This window comes from Protomyctophum parallelum, assembly GCF_964188405.1.
Source record: "Protomyctophum parallelum genome assembly, chromosome: 2".
Lineage (NCBI taxonomy): Eukaryota > Metazoa > Chordata > Actinopteri > Myctophiformes > Myctophidae > Protomyctophum > Protomyctophum parallelum.
Genome location: NC_139699.1, coordinates 50,911,220 through 50,930,282, shown reverse-complemented (window position 1 = coordinate 50,930,282; position 19,063 = coordinate 50,911,220).

The following is a 19,063-nucleotide window of genomic DNA, read 5'->3' as shown; positions in this document are numbered from 1 at the left end:
AAATCCTGCATTTATTTCTCACTTCTCAGCTTGTTTCAGAGATGTGTTCCACATATGCTCTCCCTCTGTCTATACAGTACATGGGAACTAGACTAGTCTTCATTCACGGGGACAGAATCCCAGTGATTCAATTTCAAACTAAGAGCCCATACTTTTGCACTTTTACGCCCATCAAATTTAGCCCGTATCTCTCTGTTCCTTACTCTTCCAAATTCTCACTGTTTTTTTTCTCACTCTCATGACCTCACTTGCCATTTGGTTCCATTTTGAATCATGAGCTTAACTGAACAAGTCCTAACTTGTGCTGTGTCTACATGTGTGTACTGTACACAAATGTGTGCTTCCATAAAGCTGCAGATCATGCAGACAAGGGCATAGAAAAGCCAACTGCCAGACTGTTGATTGGGGATACCCTGATGTTTGTAGATTTGTCTATTTAAGATTTTGACTCGATTAGCATTAACAACTACGGAATATGGGGACACTGTTAACACTGTTTAGTGACTAATTGCGGCACGGACACATACACACAATAGAGATGGGGTTTAGCTGACTTGCTGTTGCTCCTGGCTGTTGCAGTAAAACACTCATGTAACTGAGAAAGCGTCCTAGCCAGTCATCCTGTCCCCTCGGCCTGCTCATGTGGAACATGTGGATATATGTGTGCCAGTTAGCAAGACAAGTCAAGCGGGACCAACACGATAAAGCTCATTAGGAACAAGGGACAGTGGATGTATGTGTGTGTGTGTGTGTGTGTGGGCTGTGATGATGTTTGTAATGTAGGACCTTCTTCAAGCAGTTCAACATGGCTAGTAGGTCACATCTACTCTCAGTCAAGGACTATGTTATGGAAGGCAGAAATGTCCATAGGGCTGTTCACTGAATAGGTTTGGTGCTGAAAAGGAATTCTTGCTATTTCTTTTCATAATGAGCAAGGCTGGCTGACACGCAATCCATACAGGATTACAGAAACGAGTAAACAATTTGCGGGCCCCACTTGCATGGTGTCATACATGAATAGAGTTTCCCTTACACATTCATCTTTGCATGTCTGGTTAAAAAAAGCCCCGATGCTGAGGAAATGTCCAAGTAGAGGTGTTGTCTGCAGATGTATTTGAAGTTCTGGTTCCTCTTGGGTCCTGACAAAAGCTATTAGTCTTTCTAATGCTCCATTGCTTTGTGTAATCATTGGGGTCAATCCAGACTTATACATTTGACTAATTTGGATTTATAAAATACAAAAGTAGCTCAATATGCTTTCCCACGCAACATTAATTGTGTCATGTGTCAGGGTGCATCTGTGTGTACAGCTGTGGGCGTAGGTGGATGTGTATTAGAAGTGTACAAAAAATGTGAAAGGAAACCAAATGTATCCATTTGCATGATGTACATTGTACAACACAGACACACGCACCACTCCTTTCCGTGGCCTGCCTTGCGGTCATGTTTAACAGTGCTGCCCCTCCTGTTCATGAGAAGTTCCTTGAGTGTGACTGTGTGTGTGTGTGTGTGTGTGTGTGTGTGTGTACAGTAATGCCTTCAGACGGCTTTCATATGAGTGTCTATGCACATCAACCAATCTCCACTGATAATAATGAGCCCGCTGGGTGAGAATAGGGGGGGGGGGGGGGGTCATCAAATCTAGCATATTAATGTCCAAGACCATCAGTTCCCCATACAGTACATTACTCACTTAGTCTTGTCCACTTAAGCAGTGGTGGTGAGCAACTGAACATCTCAATTTATTTTAATGAAATAAAATATTCAGAAGGAAGTAGTAAGTACCATGCTAGTAATTAACAGACATGACTAGGGCCTAGTAATAAATATATATGCTGCAGAGGCTTATTTGTTTTTGTGATTAAAATGCAATATTGTTTAAAAAAATGTATCTCACTTGTGTGAGTCCAAATACCGGTAACTATTTTTAGCCCTGCTATAGTATAGGCCTATGGGAATTTAAGAATGGATTAGCCATCTGTCCAAGAGTTTGGTCCAGAACACGATACTACTGGTTGGATTGTCATGGAATTGGCTGAATCATACCAAAGATTGTCTATAGCCGTAGCCTATACGAAGATGTCCGAACTTCATTGGAGCCACTATGAGGCGCAATCGACAACAAATATGGCATGCACAGACATAGAGGGGCAGGTGCTCAAGTGAAAAAAGTGCAGAACCGGCCGGTTGCCTTAATAGTTAGCTATAGCTCTAATGCGTTGCATTTAGACGCATTAGACTAGAGCTATGGATCAGAGCTACTTAATAGCGTGAGATTTATAGATTTTGGGGCATAAATAATATTAGAAGCTTTTTATCAAGAATTGATCAATGTCACCATGGTCCACATACTGTACAGTGTATCTTTTTTTCAAAAGGCCACATTGTTGTCCAGAGGGCAAAGGGCAGCACCACCACCTAGTGTCTATCTGTGCACCTACAAATGCAGGTCTCCAATTAAGTAGCCAAAGGTCGCTTATAAGCAGACATGGCAACGGAGCACACACACAAGGAGCCCCAGTAGCCTACCTTCCCACCGAAACAGGTCATTATAGAGCGGCGCAGTCCCTCCCCCTTTCAGAACAACGAACGGCCCAGGAAATGAAATGCAATGCATTCTGACCATAGGATTTTCTTTAAGTATTTATTTAAAGACGGTTACGCCGCGGACAAAGCCACCTCGGATCGTGACAAATCATGACAATGAACACAATATTTTGGGCCGATCAAATCATTAGAAAGAAGAAAATAAAGGCAGGAGACATTAGACAACACTATATTTGTTTTGTTTTTCTTCTTATAAATTATTTGATCGGCCCAAAACATTGTGTTCATTGTGTTCATTGTCATGATTTGTCATGATCCGAGTTGGCTTTGTCCGCGGCGTAACCGTCTTTAAATAAATACTTAAAGAAAATCCTATGGTCAGAATGCACTGCATTTCATTTCCTGGGCCGTTCGTTGTTCTGAAAGGGGGAGGGACTGCGCCGCTCTATAGGGTGACCTATTTCTCTAACTGACACCCATAAACCACTCAGTTCAGAAAAGGTCTGATTTGTTTTGGTTGTTTTGATATAACACAAATATATCTCTTAGGCCTACAGCAGTATTTAGCTTTTGGGGAATAAAATAGATGTTGAAAAAGGTGTTTGCTTTGAGTAATGTTGGTGTCTGTCGTCGTGTCCGTTGCGTAGGAACCTTTGTAACAGGTACTGCGTGATACAGGAACCTTAATGGTTGCGCCACTATTTACATTTGAGACTGATTTGAGCTGGAGACTTGGAGAGCGTGTTGGCAATTGCAAACTCATTTAATAAACTATTGGCCCGGTTCGATAAATTCACGGGGAAATGAGGGAAGACACTTTCTCCCAAATATAGGTAAGGAAGACATACATTATCGTTTATTAATTGCTGCTGCTTCTGCCGCCGTGCAGAAATGGGGTGTTAAAATGTGACTGAGTGCGTCAAGTGTGTCGTCGAAAAAGTAGGTCTTTGATACGTGAATAAAAAATGTCTACAGAATGCCAGTGAGCCAGTCTGGTGTAGTGTAAGATTAGGCTATTCCAGGCCCATTGGCCAGTTGAAGCAGTAAGCGCTGCTTCACCCTTTTTATAAGATGCCATTTTTGAGTGGTGCAAGGCTTGCACCACTGTTCCTTGGAGTGGCAGCTTGCACTGCAAGCTGCCACTCCAAGGAACAGCAATGTCCGTCCCTGTGTCCGGACCGGGTGTCCCTGTGTGTATGTGTGTATGTATGTATATTTAGGGTACCAACAGGTGCCAAAGTGGCGCTGTTGAGCTAGAAACAGAGAGAAAGAGAGAGAGAGAGATGCACTGTTGCAGTGTTGACTGCTAATTACAATGTGGAGCATGCGTGCATGGGAGGGAGAATAACACTCTTACTTGTGAGAGAGAGAGTGTTGTCTGCTAATTCCCCCACACAACTCTTGATCATTTCGGATGTGGGGCGGCTCACCGGAACCAGGCTGGCACCCTGCATGGGCGCATTCCTGTGGGTCTGTTAGTTCCTGGGACCCCCGGGGACCACAGTCCCACACACAGAGGGGGACTTGCACCGCTCAGTTCACACTGGTGTGATTTTATCTTTTGGCACAGAGCAGGCCAGCAGTGGCGGACCTAAGTTGACGTAATGAATGGAACACTGTCCATGCGCTATGTGCTAAATAACAATTTTGTACGCTATTGTGTGAAAAAAATACACCCCACCCCCCAACTCAGCCCCCTTGCTATAAATGCCTTCGACAATTTGACCCCTCATTCTGAATTCACTTCCCACTTTTCCACATTCAGAAATAAACTGAACTGAACATTCAGTGCGCCCCCCCACACTTGTACAGTTACTGAGAAATTGTCTTTATTATGTAAATGTCAAGTAGCCTATATGATCATCCTGTGTTCAGTGTACACTTGTATTGATTGATTGATTGAAATATTTATTAACAGTTTGTAGAATTTACAGTACATTTTAAGCACAAACTCAATACAAAAGACTGTCAACTGTGAGTGGACGACCCAATTAAGCATTACACTTGTTTACAACAGGGTCCACATTGTTCAATTCATCAAAACATTTAGAGACATACAAATAGACACTTCTATGTAGCTAAAGAACAGAACAGGAATTCATCATATAGGAAGCAAAAAGGGAAAAGATACATATACAGTGAGGGGAAATGGGGTGGGGGGGGGGGATTCAGTTTTTACAGAGGCCAGTTTCGAATTGCAGCCATCCGTAGGTGCCCTTTGAGAGCGGTTTTGAAGGAGTCAAGGGATTCACATGTCTTAATGACTGTTGGTAGGGCGTTCCACATTTTGGTGGCATAGGAGCGAAAATAATTTAGTCCCTTGTTTGTGCCGAATCTGGGTTGTACATGGTTTGTTGCACTCCCTCTGGTGTTGTGGGTGTGGACTTCGCTTACATTAAGGAAGTATTTAGACAGGTACATGGGTATCTTGGTGGTGTATCGAATCTTGTGGACCAGACCCATTGCAAGATGCTGTACTCTGTCGTCGACCCTAAGCCATCCCAGCCTGTCAAAGTGGGCAGGGGTGAGGTGGGTTCGGGGGGTGAGGCCAATTAGGAGCCTGACCAGTTTGGTATACCGGTATGTGCAGTATGTGCGTGTCATGTGGATTGCATGTTTGTATTTTTTTGACGACAAAGCTTGAAGTAAGCCATCAATCTTTCATATGTCATCTGGTTACTGTACACAGAGTAGTGAAGCTGATTCTCTCTCTCTGCTCTCTCTCTCTCTCTCTCTCTCTCTCTCTCTCTCCCTCCTCCTCATATAGGATAGGACTGTACTCCCCCTAGTGGTGGTGGTCAGAACAATAGGCCACCTTTCAACAACTGCACTTCTGCTCATCCGTCATGATGAGTTTTTATGTGCCCATCAAGGCAGTGTAGATAGGATATCGGCCATTAATGACTACACAATTAGAGAAGAGGCTTTAAAGAGCAATACGTTTCAATTTAGAAGCCATAAACCTAGTGAGTTGATAATTAATTCTAACTGCCTCTGGGGAAATGGTGGTCCTTTGCTTTGGACTGGGGGTCAGAGAGACTCAAATCAGTCTCAAACAGCTTTTACATGGCTGAGTCTCCGCTTTAGTCTCCCACTCATTCTGCCTTATCTTATACGTTTTATGCACAAAGAAAACTTCCAAGTTTTAATTAAAAGACCGGATGCCGAGGACAAAGTGACCCAGACTAAGTTGTTTTGTAGTTGGTGCAAGTAAAATGACAGAGACACTGCTGTCCCAGGGAGACAGATGTCCCTTGGAACACAGTGTTTGATCTCGCTCCATTCGCCCATGCTTCCCTCACTCTCTTCTTGCTCCCATCTTTTCTCCCCCATCCATCCATGCCCGAGCATCTGGATGCCTTTGGGATCGAGGGGAGGGGAGAGGAGGTCTTGTTCCATGATCCCCTCCTCATCTCCCTAGCTGTACACCCATCCCTCCACCCCCCCCCACCCCCCAGCCATCCATCCCCCGGAGAGGCCTTTGGTCCTGTGATCCCAAATCTCACATGATGGAGACTCATCTAATCCTGTTAGAACACGGAATCTTCCATTGCAGTCGAGAGTGGAGAGGAAACAGCAGGAGGCAGAAAGGAGATGGAGGTGACAGGATGGATGGACGGACAGACAGACAGACAGACAGACAGAAAGATGAATGGCTGGATAATAAGAAGGGAACATTTCAAAAGCAAGGAAAAGGGTGTGTGTGTGTGTGTGTGTGTGTAAGGCTGTCCCCAAACATTCAAGGTTCGAATGTTCGCTCGTTAGGGTTGGCACTCGAATCTTAATTAATGGGTTTGAACCATTCAGTTTTTTTTTTTTTTTTTTTGTTATAAAAATAAAAATAATAATTATTTTTCCTTTTTTATTAACTCGAAAATATATCTCGGCGAGAATGTGATATGAGCATGTCAAAAAAAGTAAGTTTCTAGTGCATTCCTGTCAGAAGTTATGTCTATCTCTGCTGTCCCTCTCCAAAATCCCCTGTGCACATTGATTTGGTGATGGGCCTGCAGCCAATAGTCCAGGCAATCTAGCCCATTTTAGACCCAAAAATCAGACTAATTAAAATAGTTTTTTTTTCAACAGATATCATTTCTATGAGGTGTCTAGAATAACATACTAAAAGTCCTAAGAAATCCTAGATGCGGAAATATGTTTAATTCTCATCAATTCAAGATGTGTGCTAATACCTCGAGAAAACTAAACACCCTAATGGGCTTTTTTTTTTTCTTTTGTCCTATCACAATGAAACTTTCCACAATGAATCTTAACATGAAAACTAAACTTTTTTGTATTACAAGTTTCTCTGAAAATTAATTTGAATATGCAAATTAGCTTAATATATATTGAATATGCCCACATTTGCATATCACGAAAATTACTTTCCCCCAAAATGTATAATATTTACATTGTTGTTTGTTAATGATATCAAACACACTGATCAGACTTTCATGAACCATTTCATCGAAATATTGTGACTTCATAGAATAACACCATTCTGTATGTATGACAAATGCATAAATCCGTCAAATCTTCCTCCAACCATCCTACTGCTAATGGTTGATGGCAATGCTGCTTTTGGACTGGCCTCTAACCTGAAACCTGCCGGGCTTGGTTGTACCTACCGGGGGCATAACCCCCACCGGTATAGTCCTCAGGGTCACAGAGGCACACAAGCCTCCCCACCACGACAAGGTAGCAACAACAGGGGAGGTTCCCCTGCTAACGTGGCCCAGGAAAGAGAAGTCTGGAACTCTCTGCAACCCGACTTCGGATGAGCGGATGAAGATGAATGGATGGATGAATTTGCAACACATTAAAGGGATTGTGACATTAAAAATAAATGAATTGATGTCACATGTGAAACCTTTAAGGAGTAGGAAACACACAACATAATTGTAGCGACAGAGCTGTGTGATGGAGTCTACCTGGAGGAGACAGAGCTGTGTGATGGAGTCTACCTGGAGGTGACAGAGCTGTGTGATGGAGTCTACCTGGAGGAGACAGAGCTGTGTGATGGAGTCTACCTGGAGGTGACAGAGCTGTGTGATGGAGTCTACCTGGAGGAGACAGAGCTGTGTGATGGAGTCTACCTGGAGGTGACAGAGGTGTGTGATAGAGTCTACCTGGAGGTGGGAGAGGTGTGATGGAGTCTACCTGGAGGTGGGAGAGCTGTGTGATGGAGTCTACCTGGAGGAGACAGAGCTGTGTGATGGAGTCTACCTGGAGGTGGGAGATGTGTGATGGAGTCTACCTGGAGGTGGGAGATGTGTGATGGAGTCTACCTGGAGGAGACAGAGCTGTGTGATCGAGTCTACCTGGAGGAGACAGAGCTGTGTGATGGAGTCTACCTGGAGGTGACAGAGCTGTGTGATGGAGTCTACCTGGAGGTGACAGAGCTGTGTGATGGAGTCTACCTGGAGGAGACAGAGCTGTGTGATGGAGTCTACCTGGAGGAGACAGAGCTGTGTGATGGAGTCTACATGGAGGTGACAGAGCTGTGTGATGGAGTCTACCTTGAGGTGACAGAGCTGTGTGATGGAGTCTACCTGGAGGAGACAGAGCTGTGTGATGGAGTCTACCTGGAGGTGGGAGATGTGTGATGGAGTCTACCTGGAGGTGGGAGAGCTGTGTGATGGAGTCTACCTGGAGGAGACAGAGCTGTGTGATGGAGTCTACCTGGAGGTGACAGAGCTGTGTGATGGAGTCTACCTGGAGGTGGGAAAGCTGTGTGATGGAGTCTACCTGGAGGTGGGAGAGCTGTGTGATGGAGTCTACCTGGAGGAGACAGAGCTGTGTGATGGAGTCTACCTGGAGGTGGGAGAGCTGTGTGATGGAGTCTACCTGGAGGTGACAGATCTGTGTGATGGAGTCTACCTGGAGGTGGGAGAGCTGTGTGATGGAGTCTACCTGGAGGTGACAGAGCTGTGTGATGGAGTCTACCTGGAGGTGACAGAGCTGTGTGATGGAGTCTACCTGGAGGTGGGAGAGCTGTGTGATGGAGTCTACCTGGAGGTGGGATAGCTGTGTGATGGAGTCTACCTGGAGGTGACAGTGCTGTGTGATGGAGTCTACCTGGACCTGGAGGTGACAGAGCTGTGTGATGAAGTCTACCTGGAGGTGGGAGAGCTGTGTGGAGTCTACCTGGAGGTGACAGAGCTGTGTGATGGAGTCTACCTGGAGGTGGGAGAGCTGTGTGATGGAGTCTACCTGGAGGAGACAGAGCTGTGTGATGGGGTCTACCTGGAGGTGACAGAGCTGTGTGATGGAGTCTACCTGGAGGTGGGATAGCTGTGTGATGGAGTCTATAGGTGACAGAGCTGTGTGATCGAGTCTACCTGGACCTGGAGGTGACAGAGCTGTGTGATGAAGTCTACCTGGAGGTGGGAGAGCTGTGTGATGGAGTCTACCTGGAGGTGGGAGAGCTGTGTGATGGAGTCTACCTGGAGGTGGGAGAGGTGTGATGGAGTCTACCTGGAGGTGGGAGAGCTGTGTGATGGAGTCTACCTGGAGGAGACAGAGCTGTGTGATGGAGTCTACCTGGAGGTGGGAGATGTGTGATGGAGTCTACCTGGAGGAGACAGAGCTGTGTGATCGAGTCTACCTGGAGGAGACAGAGCTGTGTGATGGAGTCTACCTGGAGGTGACAGAGCTGTGTGATGGAGTCTACCTGGAGGTGGGAGAGCTGTGTGATGGAGTCTACCTGGAGGTGGGAGATGTGTGATGGAGTCTACCTGGAGGTGGGAGATGTGTGATGGAGTCTACCTGGAGGTGACAGAGCTGTGTGATGGAGTCTACCTGGAGGTGACAGAGCTGTGTGATGGAGTCTACCTGGAGGTGGGAGAGCTGTGTGATGGAGTCTACCTGGAGGAGACAGAGCTGTGTGATGGAGTCTACCTGGAGGTGGGAGATGTGTGATGGAGTCTACCTGGAGGAGACAGAGCTGTGTGATGGAGTCTACCTGGAGGTGACAGAGCTGTGTGATGGAGTCTACCTGGAGGAGACAGAGCTGTGTGATGGAGTCTACCTGGAGGTGGGAGATGTGTGATGGAGTCTACCTGGAGGTGGGAGATGTGTGATGGAGTCTACCTGGAGGTGACAGAGCTGTGTGATGGAGTCTACCTGGAGGTGGGAGAGCTGTGTGATGGAGTCTACCTGGAGGAGACAGAGCTGTGTGATGGAGTCTACCTGGAGGTGGGAGATGTGTGATGGAGTCTACCTGGAGGAGACAGAGCTGTGTGATGGAGTCTACCTGGAGGTGACAGAGCTGTGTGATGGAGTCTACCTGGAGGAGACAGAGCTGTGTGATGGAGTCTACCTGGAGGTGGGAGATGTGTGATGGAGTCTACCTGGAGGTGGGAGAGCTGTGTGATGGAGTCTACCTGGAGGAGACAGAGCTGTGTGATGGAGTCTACCTGGAGGTGACAGAGCTGTGTGATGGAGTCTACCTGGAGGTGGGAAAGCTGTGTGATGGAGTCTACCTGGAGGTGGGAGAGCTGTGTGATGGAGTCTACCTGGAGGAGACAGAGCTGTGTGATGGAGTCTACCTGGAGGTGGGAGAGCTGTGTGATGGAGTCTACCTGGAGGTGACAGATCTGTGTGATGGAGTCTACCTGGAGGTGGGAGAGCTGTGTGATGGAGTCTACCTGGAGGTGACAGAGCTGTGTGATGGAGTCTACCTGGAGGTGACAGAGCTGTGTGATGGAGTCTACCTGGAGGTGGGAGAGCTGTGTGATGGAGTCTACCTGGAGGTGGGATAGCTGTGTGATGGAGTCTACCTGGAGGTGACAGTGCTGTGTGATGGAGTCTACCTGGACCTGGAGGTGACAGAGCTGTGTGATGAAGTCTACCTGGAGGTGGGAGAGCTGTGTGGAGTCTACCTGGAGGTGACAGAGCTGTGTGATGGAGTCTACCTGGAGGTGGGAGAGCTGTGTGATGGAGTCTACCTGGAGGAGACAGAGCTGTGTGATGGGGTCTACCTGGAGGTGACAGAGCTGTGTGATGGAGTCTACCTGGAGGTGGGATAGCTGTGTGATGGAGTCTATAGGTGACAGAGCTGTGTGATCGAGTCTACCTGGACCTGGAGGTGACAGAGCTGTGTGATGAAGTCTACCTGGAGGTGGGAGAGCTGTGTGATGGAGTCTACCTGGAGGTGGGAGAGCTGTGTGATGGAGTCTACCTGGAGGTGACAGAGCTGTGTGATGGAGTCTACCTGGAGGTGACAGAGCTGTGTGATGGAGTCTACCTGGAGGTGGGAGAGCTGTGTGATGGAGTCTACCTGGAGGTGACAGAGCTGTGTGATGGAGTCTACCTGGAGGTGACAGAGCTGTGTGATGGAGTCTACCTGGAGGTGACAGAGCTGTGTGATGGAGTCTACCTGGAGGTGGGAGAGCTGTGTGATGGAGTCTACCTGGAGGTGACAGAGCTGTGTGATGGAGTCTACCTGGAGGTGACAGAGCTGTGTGATGGAGTCTACCTGGAGGTGACAGAGCTGTGTGATGGAGTCTACCTGGAGGTGACAGAGCTGTGTGATCGAGTCTACCTGGAGGTGACAGAGCTGTGTGATTGAGTCTACCTGGAGGTGACAGAGCTGTGTGATGGAGTCTACCTGGAGGTGACAGAGCTGTGTGATGGAGTCTACCTGGAGGTGGGAGAGCTGTGTGATGGAGTCTACCTGGAGGTGGGAGATGTGTGATGGAGTCTACCTGGAGGTGACAGAGCTGTGTGATGGAGTCTACCTGGAGGTGGGAGAGCTGTGTGATGGAGTCTACCTGGAGGTGGGAGAGCTGTGTGATGGAGTCTACCTGGAGGTGGGAGATGTGTGATGGAGTCTACCTGGAGGTGGGAGATGGCCTGCAACAGCTTCAGGCGCGTCTGCAGAGTACAGGAACAAGAAGACTGGGATGGACTGAGACACTGCTGCAGCCAGGGGATGTCCTCCCAGAGGTAGGTCACCTGGCCTCTGTGACCCTGAGGACTATACCGGTGGGGGTTATGCCCCCGGTAGGTACAACCAAGCCCAGCAGGTTTCAGGTTAGAGGCCAGTCCAAAAGCAGCATTGCCATCAACCATTAGCAGTAGGATGGTTGGAGGAAGATTTGACAGATTTATGCATTTGTCATACATAAATTTGTCATACATATGAATGGTGTTTTTGATGTTATTCTATGAAGTCACAATATTTCGATGAAATGGTTCATGAAAGTCTGATCATTAACAAACAACAATGTAAATATTATACATTTTGGGGAAAAGTAATTTTCGTGATATGCAAATGTGGGCATATTCAATATATATTAAGCTAATTTCCATATTCAAATAAAGTTTCAGAGAAACTTGTAATACAAAAAAGTTTAGTTTTCATGTTAAGATTCATTGTGGAAAGTTTCATTGTGATAGGACAAAAGAAAAAATAATGCCCATTAGGGTGTTTAGTTTTCTCGAGGTATTAGCACACATCTTGAATTGATGAGAATTAAACATATTTCCGCATCTAGGATTTCTTAGGACTTTTAGTATGTTGTTCTAGACACCTCATAGAGATGATCTATGGTGAAAGAAATTCTATTTTAATTAGTCTGTCTGGAAATGCTACTTTGCCTGGACTAATCAGCAACACACACACATACACACACCAGCACGATCGCAAAACGGTGTTCTCCTCTCTCTCTCTCTCTGCGCTGTGTTGCGGTTGCGCTGCCCTCGACAGAACCGAAAGTGCTATACTCCTCCAGTACAGCAGTGCAGAACCGAGAGAGTGACACATTCTTTTGGCTCTAAACTGCACAGCTTTTAGCTTTTTTGATGGGATTTGCGTATCGATTTACACACACACACACACACACACACACACACACACACACACACACACACACACACACACACACACACACACACACACACGCACAGAAAATAATTTGTCTGTGTGTGTGTGTGTGTGTGTGTGTGTGTGTGTTGGGAGAGACGAGAGAGAGCGGGGGAGACGAGCTGTGCGCTCTGATCGAGACAGTTATTTTTTTAATTAATTAGAAACAAATGGTCCGAATGTTCACTCGGAAATTCCTGCCGAAGTTCGAGTCCTAAAATAAGGCTAGGGTACAGCCTTTGTGTGTGTGTGTGTGTGTGTGTGTGTGTGTGTGTGTGTGTGTGAGACGCATGGCATTTCCTGACTGTTTTGTGACAGCCTGACTTTTCTTTGTTTTTCAGAAAATCATAAAATAATCACTATTAAAGCCTGCATACAATAACACCTTTCTTGGAGATTCTGTATTTGTTCGAGGTCAGAATGAGATCAATGACAGTTTGAGTAGAATCACACACTCTTGTGGGTTTGGTAATTAGCTGACTGACACTATGCAGATCACAGAACCTACTGGATGACTTAAACACAGGTGCTTCCTTACGTTGCATGTCTGTATTGTAGTCGCCAATCAGGATTTTTCTCTACACATTCCTCCCCAGCTAGAATAGTTTTTTAATAGTGTGTGTGTGTGAGCGTGTGCGTGTGTGTGCACGCGCGTGTGCGTGTGTGTTGCCGTGTTCGTGCATGTGCATGTTTTTCTCTGACTGTGTATCCTCGTGGGACCTTTCCCGGCTGCTGCTCCCTCTCTGACAGTCTCTTCCTCTCAAGGTGTTTTCCCTCTCGACTCGCCGTGCATGTCTTTCCGTGTCTGCTCTGTGTGTGTGTGTGTGTGTGTGTATAAAGTTTACCCTCCAGCCAGGCCCCATCTGAGCTCCAGGCCCCTCAAGGGCTCTGCTCTCCCAAAGCTCCCTCCCTCCCGTACACCGGAGCCCCTCCAGCTCCCACCCTGCGATACCACGGGGGAATACCCCCCCAAGAACCCCCAGGCACCTCAGACGGACGGGGAGCAGCAGCTCTGCACAAGAGAGAGTGAGCCTGGGGGTTATCTGTGAACACATACAACATACAAGAATAGTTATAATGCTTCGCTAAACACTGGGACAATCCTTAATATAGCGCCTCCTGTTGGTGTGGCATTGTTTTTACGCACGCACGCACGTGCACACACACACACACACACACACACACACACACACACACACACACACACACACACACACACACACACACACACACACACACACACACACACACACACACACCGCACACACGCAGGCCTCCTCCTTGTGAGCCTTGGGGGTTCCTCTCTGGGGCCCTAACCTTGTTAACAATCCCTTGGGGCTCATGGAAGCCCCTGTGATTGTGCTCTGTATACGTGTTTATTGACCCCGCCAGCTCTGAGAAGCTAAATTGGGGTAATATTTGTTGCAAAGAATCACAGCGAGAGACGTATAATTATGCTGATGTTGAATGCACCTGGGACCACGCGGGATGATTGGCATGTTGAAAAGCTTGGATTGTTCCTGTCAGAGACACAATGGAACAGCAAGGAGGGGAACAAAAGCTCACTGAGGTCTCCGATAGGGAGTCGGGGACTGCCCATAAGTCCAACATCCCGTTAGTCCGACCTATACACGTGTGGCCTGGCTATGTGTCTACGTGGCCGGTTAAGACTGAGGTTAGGGTTAGCGACCTACGTGGCCGGTTAAGACTGAGGTTAGGGTTAGCAACCTACATGGCCGGTTAAGACTGAGGTTAGCGACCTACGTTAAGACCTACGATAAGACTGAGGTTAGCGACCTACGTGGCCGGTTAAGACTGAGGTTAGGGTTAGCAACCTACGTGGCTGGTTAAGACTGAGGTTAGGGTTAGCGACTTACATGGCCGGTTAAGACTGAGGTTAGGGTTAGTGACCTACGTGGCTGGTTAAGACTGAGGTTATGGTTAGTGACCTACGTGGCCGGTTAAGACTGAGGTTAGGGTTAGCGACCTACGTGGCCGGTTAACACTGAGGTTAGGGTTAGGGTTTGGGATAGTGTTAGTAATCGGTCAGAGTAACAGGAGGTCGGAACAATGACATGTTACCGTCTCCGATGTGCATGGTTCCACATGCGCTCTCAAGAGGGGAAGTGGAGGTGGGTTAGGCCTGCTGTCTTACAGATGTCTTGGGCTGTGAGTTACCAGGTGTATGTCACCTGAGATTACCCACGCCTAAACCCTTCATGGCGAACAGCCAGCATTACAGCTGAGGGGGCATCTGGTGTGTGTTTGTGTGTGTGTGTGTGTGGTGAGAGCATGCGCCATGCAGGTGAATTTGTGTGTGTGGCGCGCGTGCGGGCGTGCATCTGATGTAATTGGTGAGAGCATGCGCCATGCAGGTGAATTTATGTATTTGTGTGTTTCCGCTGCCGAGCCAGCAGAGGCAGAATCAGAGATTTGACTTGCTTCGGCCATTCTCCTGAATATATATCTAAGTCCTCTATAATATTTGAATCTCGGCCCGGACGGTTAGCTTGACCGTCTGGGCTCCTAGGCTGCTGAGACAGCTTGACGGCGTGCCGCGGGTTCGACACCCGATTCCGACCCTTTGCCGTGCATGTCTTCCCCCCATCACTCTCCCCATTTCCTGTCAGTCTACTTTCATCCCATATCAATAAAGGCAGAAAAAGCCAAAACAATATCTTTAAATATATATATATATATATTTTTAAATCTCATGCTAAATAATTGGCGCCTTCAAGTGAAGCACTCAAACGTGAGTTTGTGTTCGTGTTCACGTAAAATGATTTCTGTGAGGGGTGGTTCGTGAGGCCAGATTCTTATCCTTTTTAAATTTACAGCATATTGGATCACCAGGGCCTAGCCTCAATCAAACTACCAAAGTAAGGAATCTAGATTAGGTGGATCAATGCAAGGTTGAGGTCAGCGTCTCTTTGAGTGCGTGTGATAATGATAACGATAATGAATGAGGACATTTAAGGCACGGGGCTGCTCACGCTCTTGCGGTCTCTAGTTAAGAGTGTACTGAAGTGAGCAAAATGTTCAACTCCAACTGTCCCTCTGATCTCTCTCCACTTCCCCGGTGCCCCCGCAGAGATAGACCAAAGAGAAGCACTCCTTAATCAAAGTGCATTGGATTAGCGAGGAGCGGCCGGGAAAACAGAACATCACAGAGATATCTCCTCGCACCCATCAGACGGATTGGAAAACAAGTCGAATCACAGGAACCACCACTTCAAATGATTGATCCGTGACCCCGAAATAAAAGGATGGCATTTTAATCTTTCTGTTCTTCTTGTTTGGCATGTATCAAGGTCTGCTGTGTGTGTGTGTGTGTGTGTGTGGATGTGAATCAAGCGTTGCAGGTGTGCATGCGCTATGTCTGCATGTATGTCAGGCAGCGTGGGTGCATGTGTATGTATGCGTCGCAGAGGTGCACTCTGGTTTCCATGTACCGTAAGACCATATATGCGGCCTCTAAATATACTGTGCCTGTGCGTGCTTGTTTAGATTGCTTTTCTAGATATATGGCGTCATTAGCCCACGGAGCCATGTGCAACGTCCCCCAGAGAGCCAAAGCAAAGTCATATTTTATTAATACACCTGCTGTGTGGCTGTATCACTCTCTTATAGACCTGCACACAAGCTGACACACAACTCCGTCCACATCATGCATATTTAATAACCTGGGTGTACTCAGCAGCAACTTTTACTGTTTTTGTGTGTATGTGTTTTCAAACATTAGTGTGTTTATGATGGGGCAGGAACGGCTCAGGAGGTAGAGCCGCTGCCTGGGGAACTGAAAGGATCCTGCAGGTTCCATCACCCACTTTGTGTCAAAGTGCCCTTGAGCAAGACACTGACTGCATGGACCCCTATAACTGCTCCCAATTTGCAGGGTGCATGCGTTTGCTGTCAGTGTGTGAATGGGTGAATGTAATGCAATGTAAAGTGCTTGAATAAATGCAGTACAAAGGCATTATTAATGCAGCCCATGTACTACTACGGCCACTCTGTATAGGCTTGTTTAAAATGACAATTATTCATCAGATCAGATTCAGGAGTTTCCGTCCGCCGTGGTCTGAAAACCCACCTTTTCAGAATCCATTTCAGCCCGTAGCACTTGCCCTAGCCTCGACGACCTTGCAGACAGGCGTGTGTGCAATGGCTCGACTTATGTAAATAATAGCAATTTATCTAGACATAGCACTATAGTGTATACGCATAGTTTCATTTAGATATTATTATATATTCCACTGTTAGAGCTTACGTATGATTCTTGATGACTATTTTTTATAGAAGAGCATCTTCTAAATGCTTAAATTGTAAGAGTATACAACAATCGGTGATGCTATAGGAATTAATTTTTGTGCCTATATACTCAGAGAGGAATGGCGACATCAACAAAATAGAAATATTTGTAGGCTACGTCATATTTTGTCAGGTTATAAAAACAGTAGTGTAGGTCTACGGACATCGTTAAAAGTGATTGTCTTATGATATGCAGTGAACATTATCTGAACATATTACATAAATATACAAATATCCTGAAGGTAAAAAAAACCCCACATTATGTGGTGGGTCAGAAATAGGCTCTATAGCTCATATTAAGGGGCATATAGGCTACTGTACATCTTATGTAAGAGCTTATTGTCTGAAATTATGTTTTTCATCCAGTGCCTGTCGCCCTCAAAAAGGTTAATACTGCCATCATGTGGCTCGGGGAAGTAAACATTCAGTATCTAAATCAAGTTGCATTTATTCATTGTGCGCATGTGAGTGTGTGCGTGCAAGCATGCATGTGCATGTCATGTGTGTGCATTGGGGGCCCAGGCTATGCACTAGGGGGGCTGATAGTGAAGTATAGTGCCAGTGCTGACACTAAAGTATGTGTCTTTTCTAATGAGATGTATTGGCCTCCAGATGTTCCTAGTTATGGAGATGTGTGTCGGAGATTTAGGAGTGTGAGACCTCAGACCTGCACCCTGTCAGAGTCACAGAGGGGTGCTGTTTTACTGTCTGGCCCCATCCCAGAGGTGGCCTCTTAACCTGTAGGTATAACACCAATAGCTCCATTCACACATACGCACACATGCACATGCACATGCACACGCACGCGCGCGCACACACACACACACACACACACACACACACACACACACACACACACACACACACACACACACACACACACACACACACACACACACACACACACACACACACACACACACACATAACACACACACACACACACACACACCAATTTCACATGACTCATACCTCGTGACAATTTTGTGTATTAACATTTAATGCATAAAATGTAACAAGTTTAAAAACAGGTGGGTTGCACACATCCAGTCCCTCGCTGGTGCTGCTGGACAATAGGTAGATACAGTTTAAAAGATATAGGGCTCCATTTTCGTCACCGCTAAACCCCTTATCCCTAAACTTCTTTACCTTTTCTTTTTTTTTTTAACTATTTGGCATACTGTATATAACATTTTTGAATAGTTAAAATGGTCAGTCTACATTTACAAGCTCATAACGTGTCAATGTAGATTGGCTAGTTGAACTATTCAAAAATGTTTTTCAAAACTGTAAAAAAAAGGCAAAGTTTAGGGATAAGGGGTTTAGCGGTGACAAAAATGGAGCCCATTGTCTGCACACAGCTCAGCTCCACAGTGTGTGTGTGTGTGTGTGTGTGTATGTGTATATATATAATTATATATATATATATATATAATTATATATATATATATATATATATATATATGCACGGTTGGCCTTCTTCAGGTGAATTCCCCTTGAAACTGCTGCAATGTTCTTTTTCTTTTATTTCTTTATAAATTAAAGGACAATCAACCAAGGGTTCAGGTAAAAGATGAGTGTTAAACATTTCTCATTTGCGGCATTCATTTGTTTTAACGATTTTGACAGGGGCATTCGTACAAGTGGCTAAATATGTTCTTATTGTCTTTCTTTTTTTACAAACCTTTACAGTGATTTTTTTTAAATATTATTAAAAAGGGGGAGGTGACAAACAGACTGTTGAGATTATGACACACAGTATAGAACCCCCCTAGTAGTCAGTTGTTCGTTCAGACACACAGAAAACAACTACTGTGGCCAGATGTAATTTCCTGGGGTCTAGTAGGACTACAGTAAATAATAATAAAGAAATTGCCGTAATTTTATTTACAAAAATGACATATTTAGCCACTTGTTCGAATGCCCCCACCGCCCTGTCAAAATTAGCTAAAATGTTAAAACGAGAAAAAAACAGCAGCAAATGAAACAAAATTTACGCTCATCTTTTACTTTCTCTAACAACCTAAAACATGAACCTTGGTTGAATAAACAAAAACAAAGTTGTCCTTTAAGTACTGTGTAGCAGAGCTGTGTGTGTGTGCGTACTTCTATCTTTTAAACGATGTAATATACAAAAATACAAATGGAATGTTTAAAAAGGCAAGCAAATATATCACATATATATACAAAGCAATAATGTGAATACGATGCATCATCCTGCAGGAATGAATACAAAACGTTTACATTACATTCCCCACAGCAATGATTCTTTGTGTTCCACTTATTGAAGAATAGGTGGCAGTGCCGTCCACCCATTTCCTAAATCCAGTTTATATGGTCCAG